General features: G+C 38.1%; 2 protein-coding genes across 5 annotated transcripts in view; both read left to right on the top strand.

Annotated features, from left to right (window-relative positions):
* H4C16 (H4 histone 16) overlaps positions 1-16,031 on the top strand; it is a 34,715-nt gene extending 18,684 nt beyond the window's left edge. Inside the window, exons 2-4 of the mRNA XM_027129549.1 lie at positions 12,190-12,295; positions 12,728-12,906; positions 15,725-16,031. The gene's annotated coding sequence lies outside the window, so the exon portion shown is untranslated. The remainder of the gene's footprint in view (positions 1-12,189; positions 12,296-12,727; positions 12,907-15,724) is intronic.
* The window catches only part of GUCY2C (guanylate cyclase 2C), a 114,748-nt gene continuing 108,752 nt past the window's right edge, over positions 12,793-18,788 (top strand). For all 4 annotated transcript variants that reach the window (XM_027129542.1, XM_027129545.1, XM_027129544.1 and 1 more), the window contains exon 1: positions 12,793-12,906. The gene's annotated coding sequence lies outside the window, so the exon portion shown is untranslated. The remainder of the gene's footprint in view (positions 12,907-18,788) is intronic.

Here is an 18,788-nt window from a genome sequence, read left to right on the forward strand (position 1 = left end):
AGAAGGAGGGAAAGGAGGGAAGAAAGAAAGGAAGGAAGAAAAGGAAGAAAGGAAGGAAGAAAATTGCAGACCAATATCCCTCATGAATATAGAGGCAAAATTCCTTATTAAAATATTAGCAAATATAATTCAACAATATAGAAGAAGAATTCTACATAATTAATTAGGTATATTCTAAGGAAAAAAGGATGGTTCAATATTTGAACATTAATGTAATCTATCATATCAACAGAAAATTGCATAATGTTATTAATAGATGCAGAAAAATCATTTGACAATATTCAAGATCCATTATGATAAAAATTCTCAGAAAATAAGGAATAAAAGGAAACTGCCTCAATTTGACAAAAATCATCTACAACAAAACTATAGTTAACATTACACTTGATGATGAAATACTGAATTCTCCCCTTCTCTTCCCCAAGACTGAAAACAAAGCAAGGTCAAAGTTACACTATTCAAAATCAATATTAATTGTATTTCTATGTACAAGTAATGAATACATGGACACCAAAATTTTAAATATAACACCACTTCTAATCACTCAAAAAATGAAATGCTTTGAAATCTAACAAAGCACATATACTACTTGTATGCTGAAAACTAGAAAACTCTGGGGAAAGAAATCAAATACAATCGAAATAAATGGAGATACACGTTCATGGACTGGAATATGCAACATAGTAAAAATGTCAATTCTTCCGAAGTTGGTATACAGGATTAGTGCAATTTGTATCAAAATAGTGGCAAGATTTTTTGAAGGCATAAACAATATTATCTTAAAATTTATGTGGAAAGGCACAGGCACTAGAACAGCAAAAACAATTTTGAAAAAGAAGAAAAGTAGGAAGAATCAGTCTACCTGATTTCAAGACTTATATAGGTACAGTCATAAAGACTTTGTTAAAGGCAGAAAGATAAATCTATACATCACTACAACTGAACAGAGAATCCAAAACTAAATCTGCACAAGTATGACTTTTTTAACAGCTTTATTGAGGTATAATTGCTTTACATGGTTGTGTTAGTTGCTGCTGTATAACAAAGTGAATCAGCTATATGTACACATATATCTCCATATCCCCTCCCTCTTGCATCTCCCTCCCACCCTCCCTATCCCACCTCTCTAGGTGGTCACAAAGCACCGAGCTGATCTCCCTGTGCTATGCAGCTGCTTCCCACTAGCTATCTTTTTTACATTTGGTAGTGTATATATGTCAGTGCCACTCTCTCACTTCATCTCAGCTTACCCTTACCCCTCCCCGTGTCCTCAAGTCCATTCTCTACGTCTACATCTTTATTCCTGTCCTGACCCTAGGTTCTTTTTTTTTTTTTTAGATTCCATATATATTTGTTAGCATAGAGTATTTGTTTTTCTCTTTCTGCAAAAGCAATGCAACAGAGGAAAGATAGCCTTTCCAACAAATGATACTGAAGCAATTGGACATCCATAGGCAAATAAAGGAATGAATGAGCGAATGAATGAATAACGACCCTCCATCTCAGTCTCACTTAAAATAATTAACTCAAAATGGATTATAGACTTAAATGTAAATTTAAAACTATAAAACTTTTTTTTTTTTTTTTTTTTTTTTTTGCGGTATGCGGGCCTCTCACCGCTGTGGCCTCTCCCATTGCGGAGCACAGGCTCCGGACGCGCAGGCTCAGCGGCCATGGCTCACGGGCCCAGCTGCTCCGCGGTATGTGGGATCCTCCCGGACAAACCGGTGTCCCCTGCATCGGCAGGCGAACTCTCAACCACTGCGCCACCAGGGAAGCCAGTATTTGAAGAGCTAGTAGTTGGCACTATCCAGAAGTGATCAAAGAAACCAATCCTCATAATCAGGAATATCAATAAATCCCAAATAGAAAAATAAAAATAAATATCAACCTAGAAACTTTTTGGTAGAACTGTAGAAGCCAGAAGACAAGAAGACTTTAAAAACCTCTAGAAAGAAGAGACAAAGGATTCATGATTAGACGGATGACTTCTTAACAGGAACAGTGGAAGCCAGAAGATGGCAGAATATATCTTCAAAGTACTGTCACCCTAAAATTGTATAGCTGTTGAAAAATGTCTTTAAACTTATAAAACAATTCTTAATTTAACTCCTAATAAGAGCAATGTAATTAGAAATCTGAAATATCATTTCTCACCTATTAAGTTACCCAAAGTCTAAAAGTTTAACAACACATTCTGTATGAGGGGCTGTGAAGAACCAGGTAGTCTCACATATTACAGGTGGGAGTGCCTCACATGAAAGGCCAAAGTGGGTAAATCTAGCAATATACACAGAAACTATAGCTTGCATTTACTCTTTGACCCAAATATCTCCCTTCTGGGAATTTATTTCTCAGATACAATTATACAGCTATAAAATAATGTATACAAATTACCCATTTGAGCAATATTTGTAGCCAAGGATTGGGAAAAAATCATGTTCAATAAAATGAGACTGCCTGAATAAACAATAAAAAATCTACATGATGAAATATTATGCAGTTATTTAAAAAATAAGAATGAAGATCTCTATGTACAGGTATGAGCATAGTTCTAAGATTTTTGTCATTAAATGATGTCAGTAGACAAGAAAAAAGGTTAAAAAATAATATATATTCATCTATGCTTTTAAAAAGCTGGAATGATTAAAGCAAAATTAAAAATTGTTACCTGCATAAGGTTGGTAGAACAGAATAGAGGGGACAACGATTAGAATTAAATTGTGTAGATCATTTTTATATTTGATTGTTTCTTACTGATTTGTAGGTGTCTTAAGGTAATCTGCACATGTTAACCCTTTGGCAATTATTCGTGCTACAATTATTTTTACTCTTTTTTATAGTGCACTTGATGAATAGAAGTTCTTATTTCTAGTGTAGGAGAAAAAAACTAGCTTTCCCATTGTGATTTTCACTTTTTTGTGTTGTTTTTAAAAATCTCACCCTCCTAAATATTCAAGAACAGATTATTTCAACCTTATATTCAATACAAACTCTTCCAAAGAATAAAAAAAAGAAACAGTACTCCTCAACTCATGTTACGAGATTGACACCAAAACCTGGCAAAGGCAGTACTTTCTCATATTATAAAGATAAATTACAGACCAATATCACTCAAAACATAGATGCAAAAATCCAAATGAAATAATAGCAAACCAAATCTAGCAATGTATAAATAAGAAATAAATATATATCATGACCAAATTGGGTTTATTTCAGGATTCAACTATTCCAGGAATAGTTCAATATGGTAAATATAATATTTTTCATGAGGAAATTAATGATATAATTTCCTCATGAAAAAATAAAAGTAGAAAAAAACATTTGATCATCTCAATAGATAAAGACAATACAACTAAAACATCGTTTATGATTAGAAACTTGGGAACCTAGAAATAGAAGGAAATGTCATTAACATGATCAAAGAATCTAAAAAAATAAAATAAAAACTAAACTCCTACAGTGAATTTCATACTTAATGGCGAAATGTTAAAAATCATTATCTTTAAAATAGAAAATATAACAAGATATGTAGTGCTAGGTGAAAACAGTAAGTAAGAAAAGAGAGAAAATAAGTGTATAAAAACTGTCTTACCAACACACCTAGGCAAACTAAGGTGCACAATCTTCTGAGATCTATTAGGAACAATACAATAAAAAAAAGAGAAAAAAACATTTAGTAAATGATGTGCTTTCATATATAAAAAACTTTAATCTACAAACTATTAGTATGTAATAAAAGAACTTAGCAAGATTGCCAATATGAGATCAATACAAAAAAATTTAAATTTCTGTCTATAAACAATGAGATTTTAAAAACACAACTTACAATTTACTTGCAGTAACAACAAACATATGTAAATATATAATAGTTATGTATAATTCTAATAGTGTACAGTATACTTATGTTGAAAATAGTAAAACTTCATTTAGATGCATCAATAAAGATGTAAGTAAAGGGACCGAGCATGTTCCTGAGTAAGGAGGCTCAGTATACTAAAGATGTCTAATACCCCAAATTGACCGTGTTCATAGATATTAACCTTTGCACACACTATGCTCTAGAAATACTGTGGAAGAAATTTCTTTTTTTAGAAGAATATTTTAAGTGCCTTTCTAATTTCATCTATATCCTAAAATAGTTTGCATTCCATCCAAGTGTAATAAATGGGGAGGGGAAAATAAAAGAATACAAGTTCTATATTGGTGTGGAGAGAACATTAAAGTTGATTATAAACTACGAAAAGTGTCAGGAGTTAATACTCATTGGGAGATTAATATTGAAAACTTATAAACCACCTTATAATGCTTTGTGCTTTTCAAATTACTGCAATATCTACTTTTGCTTTTAATTCCTCAAGGTCTTTTAAAATATTTATTAAATTTTGACTGCACAGTTCTAGGAGATGGAGATACAGAAATGAATAAGACAGCTCAATTCCTTGAATTCCTACACCTTAAGTTCTAATGGAGGAGGCAAATTAATTAATTAATAAACAAGATAATATCAAATGATGATAACTTTTATAAAGAAAGTAAAGCAGAGTAACATAATAGAGAATGACTAGGGGAGTGAGGTGTCTTTTAAACTGGTTAATCACAAGAAGTGTCTTTAGGAGGTGCCATTTGAGCTGAAATCTGATAACAATAAAGATAGCAGCGTCAGAGAGTTCCCAGCAGAGGGAACAGTTGATGCAGATGTCCTTAAGTGAGTGGAACTTAGCAAGGCAGAGCGGGATAGGTGAGGAGACATGCAACTTGGCAAGACAATTACCATGTAAAACAGTGGTTCTCAAAGTATGGTCTGTAGACTCCTTGGGTAAAGGCACTTTAAAGGGTCACAGAGTTAAACTTTTCAAAAGAATACTAACATTTTATTTGCCTTTTTCTCTTTGTTGACATCAGTGTTAATAGTTCAGAAGCAATGGTGGGTAAAACTACTATAACCTCAGCACATCAAGGTATTAATACCCAGACTATACTAGTATTATATTCTTCATCCATCACGTATCATTTGCATGACTGAGTTGCAAGCTGAACTAGTCACCTTTTTATGGAAAACATTTTTACTTGAAAGACAAATGATGGTTATTCAGATTTGAATGTTTGCAGACATTTTCTCAAAAAGTAAGCCAAGTGAGACTGTCACTTCAAGGAACACAACTGACAGTATTTGTTACCGATGATAAAAAGTCATGCATACAAGTAAAAATTAAAATTTTGGAAAACTTGTATCTGCTACCATGAGCTTGACAGCTTCTTGATACTTGACTTTTCTAATGAGACCAACAGTGACACGACAAATGTGATATTTTGATACTGTATCATGCGATGTGTTAAAATTTGAAAAATCTGCAGAACTCAGTGAAACAGTATTTTCCAAATTAACTGATTCATGATGTTAAAAATCATGCATGTGTGAAAGATTCAATCAAAGTGCATGATAGCTCAATAGATTTTAATATATCAGGGAATGAAATTTCCTTGATATGGTTCCAGATCTCAAATTTCAACTAACCTTTGAGAAACTATCACTTGTCAAGTTTGGGTATAAAATCAAAGGATATCTGAAAAGGTTATGAAAATACCTCCGCCCCCCCCCCTTTTTCAGCTGCATATCTATGTGAGGCCAGATTTTCTTCATATACTTCAACCAAAACAACAAATTAAAACAAATTGAATGCAGAAGTAAATATAAGAATCCAGCTGTCTTTTATTAAAGAGACATCAAGGAGATCTGCAAATATGCAAAACAAAATCACTCTATACATCAGCTTTTATTTTAAGAAAATACAGATTTTTTTCATGAAAATATATTTTTATTGAAGTATAATTGATTTACAATCTTGTGTTATTTCGGGTGTACAGCAAAGTAATTCAATTATATATATCGTTTTTCAAATTATAGGTTATTACAAGATATTGAATATAGTTCCCTGTGCTATACAGTAAATTCTTGCTTATCTATTGCATATGTAGTAGTTTGTAATCCCATATTCCTAATTTATCCCTTCCCCTTTCCCCTTTGGTAACTGTAAGTTTGTTTTCTATGTCTGTCTGTTTCTGTTTTGTATATAGGTTCATTTGTGTTATTTTTAAGATTCCACATACAAGTTATATCATATAATATTTGTTTTTCTCTGTCTAACTTCACTTAGTATGATATTCTCTAGGTCCATCCATGTTGCTGAAAATGGCAATATTTCATTCTTTTTTATGGCTGAGTAATATTCCATCTTCTTAAACCAATCATCTGTTGATGGACACTTGAGTTGTTTCCGTGTCTTGGATATTGCAGACAGTGCTGCATTGGAGTGCATGTATCTTTTTGACTTAGAGTTTTCATCTTTTCCGGACATGTGCCCAGGAGTGGGATTGCTGGATCATATGGTAGCTCTAGTTTTAGTTTTTTTAAGGAAATCCCATACCGTTTTCCATAGTGGCTACACCAACAAAAAAATGCATTTATGTTAACATGTCATGGGTTTAACATTATTATTTAAAATAAATAATTTTTTTGATAAATTTATTTTATTTATTTATTTTTGGCTGGGTTGGGTCTTCGTTGCTGTGCACAGGCTTTCTCTAGTTGCAGCGGGCAGGGGCTACTCTTCGTTGCAGTGCACGGGCTTCTCATTGCGGTGGCTTCTGTTGTTGCAGAGCACGGGCTCTAGGCGCATGGGCTTCAGTAGTTGTGGCGTGCAGGCTCAGCTGTTGTGGCTCGCGGCTCTAGAGCACAGGCTCAGTAGTTGTGGTGCACAGGCTTAGTTGCTCCGTGGCATGTGGGATCTTCCCAGACCAGGGCTCGAACCCGTGCCCCCTGCATTGGCAGGTGGATTCTTAACCAGTGTGCCACCAGGGAATCCCTCTTTTATTTTCAGTATAATAAGTATCAGTAGTTAAAACCCCATAAACAAAAGCTCTTAGGGTCCTCAGTAATTTTTAAGAAGGGGTCCTGAGATCCAAAAGTTTAAGAACTGGAGATGTAAATTTATGAATTCAGGTTCTGCTGAGAGACAGTACAATATTCTGCTTAAGAACAGAGACTCTAGAGCTAGATTGCTTAGGTTTGAATCCCAGAACCAACACTCAGCATGTGTATGACCTCAGACAAATTACTTAATCAGTCTTGCCTAAGTTTCCCCATCTGAAAAACAAGAATAATAATGAAACTGATGTCATAGATTTTTGTGATTATTAAGTTAATTTATATAAATCACTTAGATTATGTTTGGCTCTTGGCAAATACTATACGTGGTCATTATTATTATAATAAATATAACAGCAAGCCACTGAGAGTTTTAGGAAGCAGTAATACATAATCTGATTTAGTAGTTTTTTTAAAAAATCTGTTGGCTGTTGTGTAGGAAATGGATTTTAAGAGGATAGAAGCCGAAGTAGGGAGACAAGTTAGGAGGCTCTGACAGCATCTCAGACAAGAGATGATGGTTTGGACTAGGGTGGTAATAAGGGAGAGAGAAGGAGTGAACCTTTTGGGGAAATATTGTGGCAGCAGAGCTGATAGGATTTGCATACCCTATTGGATGTGGAAGATGAAGCAAACAAAAATCAAGGATGGCTATGAGGATTTTGATTGAATAGGGTAGATGAGGATTCCATTTCCTGGGATGGTGAAGACTGGAAGAGAAACATGATACAGGGTGATGCAATCTAGAGTTCTGTTCCAGACATGCCATGTTTGAGGCTTCTATTCCACGTCCCAGTAGAAATATCAAGACAGATATTTGAATCTGGAGTTAGTTCAGGAAGAGTTCAGGGTTCAAGATGTAAACTTTTCAGTCACCTTCTAGAGATTATATAAAGCCATGGGTGAGATTTGTTAGGATGAAAGTGTAGGCATTGAAAGATAACAGACTATGCAGCCCCCCAAAAAAATGCCTCTTTGGTATATTGATTATTTTGAGCTGTAGTCACTTGAAAAACAGCAAATACAAGCAGGGGCTTTCTCTGAACTCCTTTTATCTGCCTAAAGACAGATCCTCAAAAGGAGTTCAATTGTCATAAATCCCCTCCCTGGGAGTTTCGTCAACCAGGGAAGATTGACTCTTGTCACAGGAGAGGAGAATAAAAGTGGACACCGCAGCCAGACAGACTGTGTCACAAACTAACATACTTCCCATCTACTCGTCTAAGGGTCCGTTCATCTTTCCTAAAAATCATTTACTCTCCCCAAGAGGTCTACCTCCCTCCTCCCCTTTCCCTATTAAGTCTGAATTCTAAGCCATTTTATAAGTTACTCATTTTTCCCTGGGAATCTACCCCGTATACATAAAGTATACGTTTTGTTTTGTATTTGGGGGAGGGAAGATTTGAAAAGATCCTTTATTATTTATTTATTTACTTGTTTTTAACTATTCCAACAAGTTTTATTGTATTTTTTCTTCCATTTTTTTGAAATATAATTGACATAGGGCACTATATAAGTTTAAGTTGTACAGCTTAATGACAACTTACATAGATCATGAAATTATTATCACAATAGGTTTAGTGAACAGCCATCATCTCACATAGATACAATGTTAAAGAAATGGAAAAAATTATTTCTCCTTGTGATGAGAACTCTTAGGATTTGTTCTCTTAACAACTTTCATGTATAACATACAGCAGCGGGCGGGGGCTACTCTTCGTTGTAGCCCCCGCCCGCTGCTGTATGTTATACATGAAAGTGTATAGTGTACATTACATCCCTGGGACTTATTTATCTCATAACTGGAGATTTGTACCTTTTGACTGCTCTCATCTAATCCTCCCACACACACCCCCCACCCTCCAGTAACCACAAATCTGATCTCTTTTGCTATGAGTTTGTTGTTTGTTTTTGAAATACAATTGACCTCCAACACTGTGTTATTTCCTGTTACACAACATAGTGATTCAATATTTCTGTACATTTCAAAGTGATCACCATGAGAAATCTAGCTATGATCTGTCACCATACAAAGATATTACATAGTTATTGGCTATATTCCCCACACAGTACATATCATGTCTGTGAATCATGTATTTTGCAACTGGAAATTTGTACCTCTTATCTCCCTCATGTATACATATTAATAACCTTCTGTTTGTTTTTCTCTTGTTAATCTGTCCTTTATTACAAGGGTCTCAGCTAAGAACTCAGAAGAGTAGAGGGAAAATTATTTCTCTCCCCTGCCTCCAACAGCAAGTACTGGGACAGTTCATTTTTATCATTTTTTTCATAAAAGCCAACTAAACCAAAATGCCTTGTGTGGCACAAAATCATATCCTTATAAATTAAACGCTTTCAAGGTTTTGCCATTTTCCCTTTACCTGTTTTGCTTTCCTATGTCTATTATCCTTTTATACTCTTTTACACCTTTATGTGTCAAATTTTATTTCCCTCCAAAATTTCCTCACTCTGCTTCCATAAACTACTTCTTTGTTATTTAAGTCCGTCTAATTCGTTGCCCTCCAGATGTTTCACCACCTGCCCTCCTCACCAGCCCCCAGCCCCCAGCCCCCAGTCTCAATTAATAAGTTCAGAGTGGAGAAGGCTAGGCTTCTGGAATGTGGCAAAGCCGATCCAAATTCTGGCTCTGCTACTTACCACCCAAGCGGCCTCGGACCCAAATGTTACCAACCAGGGTTCTTGGCCTTCCTTAATCAATAGAAATTGATCACAGGCCAGACAAGAAGTTCAGGCAAGGCTTTACTGGGGCTCCTGCTGCAGCAGGGGGAGCGAGAACAAGTAACAGTCCCTTGCTAGCTTGCTTCCCTGAGGGGATGGGGCGAGCTAGTTCCTTATATGGGGTGAGGGTAGAGGTGTGTCCAGGGGTCAGTATGGAGGGTTGGCTCAGGTGTCAGCCCACCCCTCTGTGGTGTTGAGTTGGGGGGGGGGGGCTGTGTGAAGGGCCTTCCTGAGACAGACCCCTCCCCCTCAGGTTCTCTGCTTTAGCTCCTCTCTGAAGTACCTAGGTAACAGTTATCTGATGCACATTTCCTGAGTTGCTTTACAGATGCTAAAATTCCCACCAAATGGAAGAAGTTAACTACTTGATAACCATGAGCACCCAGACTTATTGGAGCCTGAGGATTGATAGTGTTAAACCTGTGACCCTGCCCTGTTACCTCACCCTGTCAACCAGTCAAAGAATTGCATGAGCTGATCACAACCCTGTGACTCCCTCCCTCACCTTGTCTTTAAAAATGCCTCCCTGAAACCCACTGGGGAGTTTGCATTTTTAGAGCATTAGCTGCCCCAGACTCCTTGTCTGGTGCCTTACAATACACAGTGCACTTCCTTCATCACAACGCAGTAGGTTGACTTTATGTGCAGGCAAGCAGACCCAAGTTTGGTTCGGCAGCAAAATCCAAACTTCCAGTATCATTGTCATCATTCCTGCTGATTTCACGTGTGTGTTTCAAACTACCCTTGCAACTTTCTAAATTTATGTCAAGAATTCTCACTAGCCTCTACATTCACATGCTCAATATAATTGTATATTCTTTCCCGACAAATTTACAGCTTTGTACTTTGTTTTGTTGACTCTTGGCCTCCATTTCTCTGATAAACACCTTAAGTTAAATAGTCTCTCCTTTTATTTCACAGGGATGCTGTGGGTGTCAGCTGTAAATGGGCTTGGTTTCTTTCTCACAGTCTTTTTTTTTTTTTTGCGGTACGCGGGCCTCTCACTGTTGTGGCCTCTCCCGTTGCGGAGCACAGGCTCCGGACGCGCAGGCTCAGCGGCCATGGCTTACGGGCCCAGCCGCTCCGCGGCATGTGGGATCTTCCCGGACCGGAGCACGAACCCGTGTCCCCTGCATCGGCAGGCGGACTCTCAACCACTGCGCCACCAGGGAAGCCCTCTCACAGTCTATTTTACATCCTTACCTATCAGGGACAGTCTGTCACTGTCTAGACCTCTGAGCGTTTTAAAAGCCTATAAAGGTGTTTGAGACCTAAAAGAAAGAAGTCTTGGCTCCAAATTCAAAAAAGATAACTACAAAATCAAAACTGATAACAAAACTATAAAACTCCTTTCAATTTTTTACAGAAAAAATTTTTTACAGAAAAATGATGCATATCAAATATATTAAGTATGGTCGCATCTAATACATTTGATATGATGTGTCTTTGGGCGACCAGTTTCTGCAATCTTGAAGCATTAATAAAACTTTTCTCCCCTGATCTTCTTATCCCTTTCCATCTAATCCTATTTCATCAGGCATTTGTTCCTCCTTCAAATAATTTTGCCAAGTTTTAAGCATTCGATAAATTCATTTTTCCTAATCTCATACATAAGGTGAAAAGGAGTATCTACCACTCTACATTTCAGAACTTCTTTCTTTCAAATATATCCTGCTGATTCACTGTTAAATATAAAGAAATATATCTAAATAAATGTAGTTTAAATTTTTGTTCCTGTGGTAGATTCCAAATATTTGTCTTAGGGACAATTTTCTAATCACATCTAGCCACATAATTATTTCTTGAATACAACTGAAATTTCTTTCCATTACCATTCTTTTCTAATAAAGTGAAGTTGTCATGTACTTCGCTTTTTCAATTCAATTAATTTCAATTAAATAAATGTTCAATTAAAGTTAGAGAAGATATACCTACTATACACAAAAGTAGCGCAAAGGAAGGAGCAATTGATGCTGCCGTTTAGAGAAGGGCATCAAGGAATAACAATAACTATCTAGGTGCCAGGAACTTTATAATACCATTTTCTGCTTTAATTAAACCAAACTTCCTTGTGCTAGAATCTGCGAAGTTCACGCAACAGTAGTAACTTAATTTTCACTTGCTGGTGCTCCTGTGGATATATCTAGAAGTTGCTAGGCATGTCTTGAATATTGTCCATTAAGTCTGTTTGTCCCGGGAACTGCTGTGGGCCCACTGAGCATGAGGGTCTCCAGTGGATTCTGCCACCTGGTGAGTGCAGTTTGCTCACACATTGAAGTCCCCCACGGGGTGCTACCACGGCTCCAGCAATCCCGACAGCCACCATGGAGGACTCTCAAAGTGCCAGAGCAGGCTGCCAGTTTTTGATCAAGTGACGTACGACATCCCTCTTCTTTGTGTGATAGAGCCTGTTAGCGTGGCCCTAGGCAGTTATATGTGTGACTTAATATTCTGCTGACTTCTTTATCAGGTTGTTCTTCCAGGTTTTTATTCCAGGTCTTTTTCTCTTTTGAACTAAGGTCTGCATGTATGGACTGGATTGGAGACAGGCTGGAATAATATGGAGCTGTTGTTTGGCTGTTTCCCTGGGAGTGAATCACCTGTGGTGTGACTCTTCAACCCCAGGTGAGTGAATGTTGTTTGGGCAAGTCCCATCAATCGTCTGGCACACCTACCCACCTCCAAACTCCAACAAGGGTCACAGCTCAGGCTTACTGGCTAGAATAGAAATTAAATTTATCTTACAAATAAGAAAACTAAAGATCAGCAAATGTAGGTAATCTGCTGGAGTTCATATGCTTAACAAACAGCTGAAACATGATTCAAATCCAGCTTCAAGTTTTGTGGGTCTTGGTTTTTTGTGTAAGAATATCGAACTGCCTCCTGAAACTCAAAGATGCTCTTCTTTACCTCAAGATATACAATTCTGTTCTTTAAATGCTTGCCTTACCTTTCCAACTTTGTAAAGAAGCATCAATAAACAAAACTGATAATTACTCTGTTCGTAAGGAGTTTACACTTCAGGGGACTGATCACTTTTTTTCCTTCTTTCCCAAGCTATTATTTTAACCCGTATAACTAGGAGGAAGTAATCCTTCAGCTGCCTTGGCGTGTTGGGGAAGAGTAATGTCCAGCTTCTCTACAGGAGGATACAGAGTTCCTTTTTCAGGATTGACATATCAACCCAACCAACCACTCTTGGCAGCCTACGGCCTGTTTCCTTCTGTGTGTCGGAGGTAAGAGAAAACGAACAAAGCTGTTTCCAGAGCATGGAGAACTTTATTGCAGCTAAGATGCATTACTACTGTCTCCAGCACATATTTCCCTAAGTACATAAAACTAGCCACCTGGACAGAGGAGGTAATCCAAGAGTCACTAGGAAATTGAACAGAATTCCAGCTGCCCCTGCAAGTGTATAACAATGACCTACTCCAGCCTTTCCTGAACATATGAGAAGACTGTACAAAATGGGCTGGGGAAGGAGGGAGAGGAAGACATTGCTCAGGGTTTAAATAGAGTTTCTTCTGTTGTTTGTTTGTTTGTTTTATTGGAGTATAATTGCTTTACAATGTTGTGTTAGTTTCTGCTGTACAACAAAGTGAATCAGCTATATGTATACATATATCCCCTCCCTCTTGAGCCTCCCTCCCACCCCACCCCCATCCCACTCCTCTAGGTCATCACAGAGCACCGAGCTGAGAATGGGAGAGGGGAAGACAAGAGGAAACAGGCATAACAAGGAAAAGAAACAAGCCTGTCAGCCTGAAGCGCCCAGGCACTGGTGCGAGAATGTAGATATGCAGCCCTAGTGTACAATAGTGATTTGGGTGTCAGTCGGGTCACCCCACCTTGTGATCTAGATAACATGATTTTGACCCTCATCTCATCCTTGTAGAAAGTTCAAAAACACTTCCCAATATTCCATCAAACCCTGAAGTCTTAAACTACCATGATCATCTCTGACTTCAGACTCCTGCTTCTGAGAGTCACCTAGCCATCCTACTCCTGTTCTTACCCCATGAATCTAGACACAGATATGAGCACCTTTCCATAACTACCAAAAGTTAGGCAAGTCGTATCTGGCACAGACTTGACTGAAGGTTTCCCAGTTTTGTCAGTTTTAAATTCCCGCTAGAATACAATTATCATGAAGGCAGAAATGTGTTCATTTGTATAACCCCAATGCTGAGAACGATTAGAGGATGCTCAATAAATATCTGTTGTATGGATGAAGTAAGGCATCTTTTCCTCAAGGAAAAGACGAGCAACCTCTTATTTATTTTATACATCCTTGTTCTTAAATGTCTTCAGCCCGCATCCCACTAGGCCTTTCCCACAGGCCATTTATTTCTATGTAGCTCCCATCTCTTTCCCTTTATCTCTTTCCATCTCTCCTCCTCATTCCCTTGTTCCTGGATTAGCCCTGGGAACTTCACATTTTCCTCATTTTATCATGTAAAGCAATTTATATTTCTCTATGCCTAACTCAGAAGGTTTGCGTAACCAAATCCATTTTAGTGCTCAGCAAAACCGTATAGCCTTTTAGTTACCTGAACCCATCTGGCATTATGTTATCCTATGCGAATAGGACCAGTAAGGATTTCCTTCACAGGAAATAAACAGTTAAACTAGGAATCATTAAAAATTATATATTTATACCTTAAAAGTTTTATTTTATCTCAAAACATATTCATGTTTGTTTATTCACCCATTGGTTGATGTCAGGCCAAGTAATGTTCTTTAAGCATGAGTAGCCAGGTTGGAGCTCTGTATCCGCTTTCTTTCTTTCTTTTTTTTACTGAAGTATAGTTGATTTACAATATTTCAGGTATACAGCAAAGTGATTCAGTTGTGACACAAAGTGATTCAGTTGTGTCTTTTTCAGATTCTTTTCCATTATAGGTCATTACAAGATACTGAATGTAGTTCCCTGTGCTATACAGTAGATCCTTGTTGTTTATCTATTTTATATATAGTAGTGTGTATCTGTTAATCCCAAATTCCCAATTTGTCCCTCCCCCCGTATCAGCTTTCTTAAGTAAACCACACCCCTAGTGCATCTTGTGCTACTTCTGGTGTTTGATGTTTTAAGGTAATTGACAAGTTCTCTAAGGACAGAATTTCTTTTAGGTTTCTTTGTTATTCCCTGGTGTTTTATAGCAGTCTCGCCACAGCAGTTTTCTTAGTAATTTGCTTTGTTTAAGATTTCCAACAGTTTTTGTATGTATTTTATCAGATTACATAACATTTAATTAAGGACATAATTTAATAAATATGTTTGGCAAATTTGGGCGCAAGCACAAGGGACCCTTGGTAAGCAGATGACTTAATCGGAAGGAGCAGAAGTATTCACGAACACTGGCTGCAGGCATTCAGGGTGTATTTCAGCTAATCTGGTGCGTCTATTAAATCGTCCATTCAGAAATACTCTAATGTACAGCATGATGACTACAGCTAACACTGCTATATGATATATAGGAAAGCTGTTAGAATAAATTCCACGAGTTCTTATCAGAAGGAGAATTTTTTTTCCTTTATTCTTTCCTCCTTTCTTTTCTTTTTGTTGTATTTATGTGGCAAGATGGTTATTAGCTGAACCTATTGTGGTAATCATTTCACAATATATGTAAAGCAAACCATCATGCTGTATGCCTTAAACTTATACAGTGATGTGTGTCAATTATTTCTCAATAACACTGGAAAAAGAGAAGTACTTTACTGTAGCCATTTTTCCTCAATAAATCCCGATCAGAATCTCTACTTTTGTGCTTATTTAAAAAAATACTTTCACGTTTTAGTTCTATCAGTTACATTAGTCCGTAAACTCACTTTTGCATCTGCACTGAGATAGGGAGAGAGGAAGCCTAGGACTGCTATAGACTGTAGAGATGCCGAGTACTCTGATAGGCCTGAAGGTGAGCAGGGGATCTTAATGAGAAGCATACAAAAGAGACCCAAAGTCTCGCCAGAAACGAAAGAGCGGCACATGCAGGTGACCTGCTCAGCTGCCCCTTCCCATGAGGAGTAATTTCCCTTTTTTTCTCATATCTTTAGGGCTTTTGTGTTCTACTGAAGAGTATATCTCATAAATCTGGCAACTCAGTGTTCCATTATTTGTTTTTGACCCTTGAAACTTTCCCAGCAGAACCTGCCTCTCTTTAATCATGATCTACATGCTGGTAGTTTTACAACATAAAGAAGACACATAATGTTTGCCTTAAAGGATCCAGAAAGGACTGTCATCTTGTTTGTTCCCTTCTGAAAATCTTCCTGGTTCCATGCTATAACCAAAGGGTTCCCAGAACTGCATCTGCCTTCTGTCTTCATATCTGAATTAAAAGCACCTGACAGTTACAACTTCCTCCATCCCTTGACGTGGCTTTCTTTCATATTTGCAATTTGCGGCCAAATCAAAAAACAAAAACAGTCTACTCTTTCTCCTACCACAGGAAGTGGGAATAGCAACATATTAACAGACAACCAAGTTTGAGTCCACAGTGGCCACCAAATGTGCAACATATAAAATCGTTACCTGTAGCAAAGGTTAATCACTGATGTGATGGCCGTGTGCCTCTCTGCAGCCTGCTGTTCCATTCTTCCTAACGTCCACTAAAAGTATCCAGGGGCACCCACTCCTGACCACTCTCAGTCACTCATCACCACGTACCCCCCCCATAAAATAACCCCAGTGCCTTCCTTCTGAATCAAAGCTGAATCCTATGAAGTCTGAGCATCTACCTTCCTCCCTCCAGGAGACACTAGAATTGAACCCACCTTATTCCACATCACTCATCCCCCCCAAACATGGGTACTTGGTGTCATATCTTCTCTAGCCTTTTTTCATCCCCATATTGCTATGCCATGCTCAACACATGCCTCAGTATCCTGTATCTCTTTGTGGACTGTTCTGTACACCTCATGGCTAGGTTGGGAGAAGCAGGGGTCATGTGTTAGGGATGGGGCACACAGAGTACAAAGGCTCTAGTAACATTTTATACCTTAGGCTGTAATGTATGTACATGAGTGTTCATTTTATTATTCTTTTAATTTGTATATATTCATGGTAGATATTCCTTTACATGTATGATCTACTTCATAATTTAAAAATTAAAAAAAAAATACCTCTGTTCTCTTGAGGCATGTACCATCTAGCCAGGATACTCTCTATCCCATTTCATCAACCACTGTCAGTTACTGAAGTCCTGGATATTCTCCCTGGTTTATTCCTCCCCAACAAGGGCCTGCTATCAATCTGGTTGATTTTCATACCCAGGAGGTGACCTGTCCAACAGACTGGACTCTGAGTTCCTGAAACTCCTCTGTTCAAAAACATTTTCCTTCCCCCCCTCAGCCACCTTGAACTTTTCAAATCAGTAATTCAGAAAACCCACCCTCTAATGCAAACACTATCCTTCCAGCTGTTTGTTTCAGCTGTCCCCTTTCCACCTGTACTTCTGCCTGCCTATTGTACCGTCATCCCTTCAAGCCTCTTCTTTTTTTTTTGGCTGTGCCATGCGACATGCAGGGTCTTAGTTCTCTCACCAGGGATTGAACTCACAGCCTGGGCAGTGAAAGCATGAAGTCCTAACTACTGGACAACCAGGGAATTCCCTCAAGCTTCTTCTTTATGCCTTTCCCTCACTCCCCTCCTGCATGCACTTCATTGTTATTCAATTTAGATTTTATAGTCCATCTCTCCACTCTTTTGACTTTGTTCAATTTTTTTTTTATCCATTTGTTCTTTCATTGCACCTACCTGGAAAAACCATACCTGAATAAGCCCAACCATTCACTTTCCTGTACTGCTCTTGGGCAGCTAAACATTGCTAGAGAAAATCATAAAGCTGGGTTGAGTAAGGCCAGTTTTCAGTCACTCATCTCCGAATCTCACCACTGACAAACAACATTAGGACACATCTCTTATCAGTCCCTTCTCTCACTCATCACAGTAACTTTTCAAGTCCCTCCCTTCTCAAGCCTCTGACTAGCCCAGCTCTCCTTTCATTCTCAGCCAATGACTCACCTCCTTCAGAAAATAAATTTAAACAATCATACATAAATGATCTCATCTTCCAGCCCACAAGTCTAGAAATATACGTGTATATATGAAACCGAGCAGATCCCTGCAGGGCCTTCGTGATTGCAGACCCTTCCATGTTCCCCCACTCCCACCTTTAGAAAAAAAAAACAACCTTATTTTCCCTGACCTGTTTCAGAAAACAGATTCAAGCAATTAATCATTTAAGGAGGGGCAAAAGCAGGAACTAAGAAAAGGCAGTCAAGCAAGGAAGGTGATAACAACTTAAGCAATAAGTAAAATTGAAGGATGGGGTCATAAAGTCCTAGTTCTCCTTGAGAAAAACAGATAACAGTGTCTGACACACATTCTTAAGTTATTTCTTACGGAAACCAGACCCCCGACCAGGTGGAAACTGCTGACCCTGAACACATAGACCATAGACTGGTTGGAGCTGGAAAATTGATGATCAAGATTACTGAAACACCACCCTGTCACCTTACTGTCTACCAATCCGAAAAGTGTCCATGAGCTGATCACACACCCTGCGACCCTCACCCCAACACTGCCTTTAAATACATTTCTCTGAAAACCATCGGGGAGTTTGGGTTTTTGAGTATTAGCTGCCCATTCTCCTTGTTGGGTGCCCTGCAGTAAACACTGAGCTTTCCTTCACCACAACCCAGTAGGTTGGCTTTGCTGTGTATCTAGGTGGGTGGATCCAAGTTCTGTTCAGGAACATACACAATCATCCTACAACACGTTCTTCCTTTTATAAGGAAGAGTTGTTCTTTCTGCCATGTTTGGAATCCCATTGCCTCTCATTTTCTTGGAGCCATCGTCATTTACGCCTCCTCTCTCACATTCGCCACCTCTCCCTCTCCACCAGCTCCTTATCAACATTTAAATAACTCAACTAACTTTCACCCTTAAAAATCCTCTCATAACCCTATCCCCACTTCTGGTTATCACTCTGTTTCTTTCCTCTGCTTCTGGTAAAAGAAGCATAATTTCTGGTTGTTTTCAATCACTGAGTGGATTTCTAGAACCAGCCTATTTTTCAGGTTTTGGTCTACTATAAAATGAGGAGAATCACGAATA

Source organism: Aethalodelphis obliquidens, unplaced genomic scaffold (assembly GCF_003676395.1).
Source record: "Aethalodelphis obliquidens isolate GAN/ISIS:26980383/991018 unplaced genomic scaffold, ASM367639v1 scaffold36, whole genome shotgun sequence".
In the NCBI taxonomy this organism is placed as follows: Eukaryota; Metazoa; Chordata; class Mammalia; order Artiodactyla; family Delphinidae; genus Aethalodelphis; species Aethalodelphis obliquidens.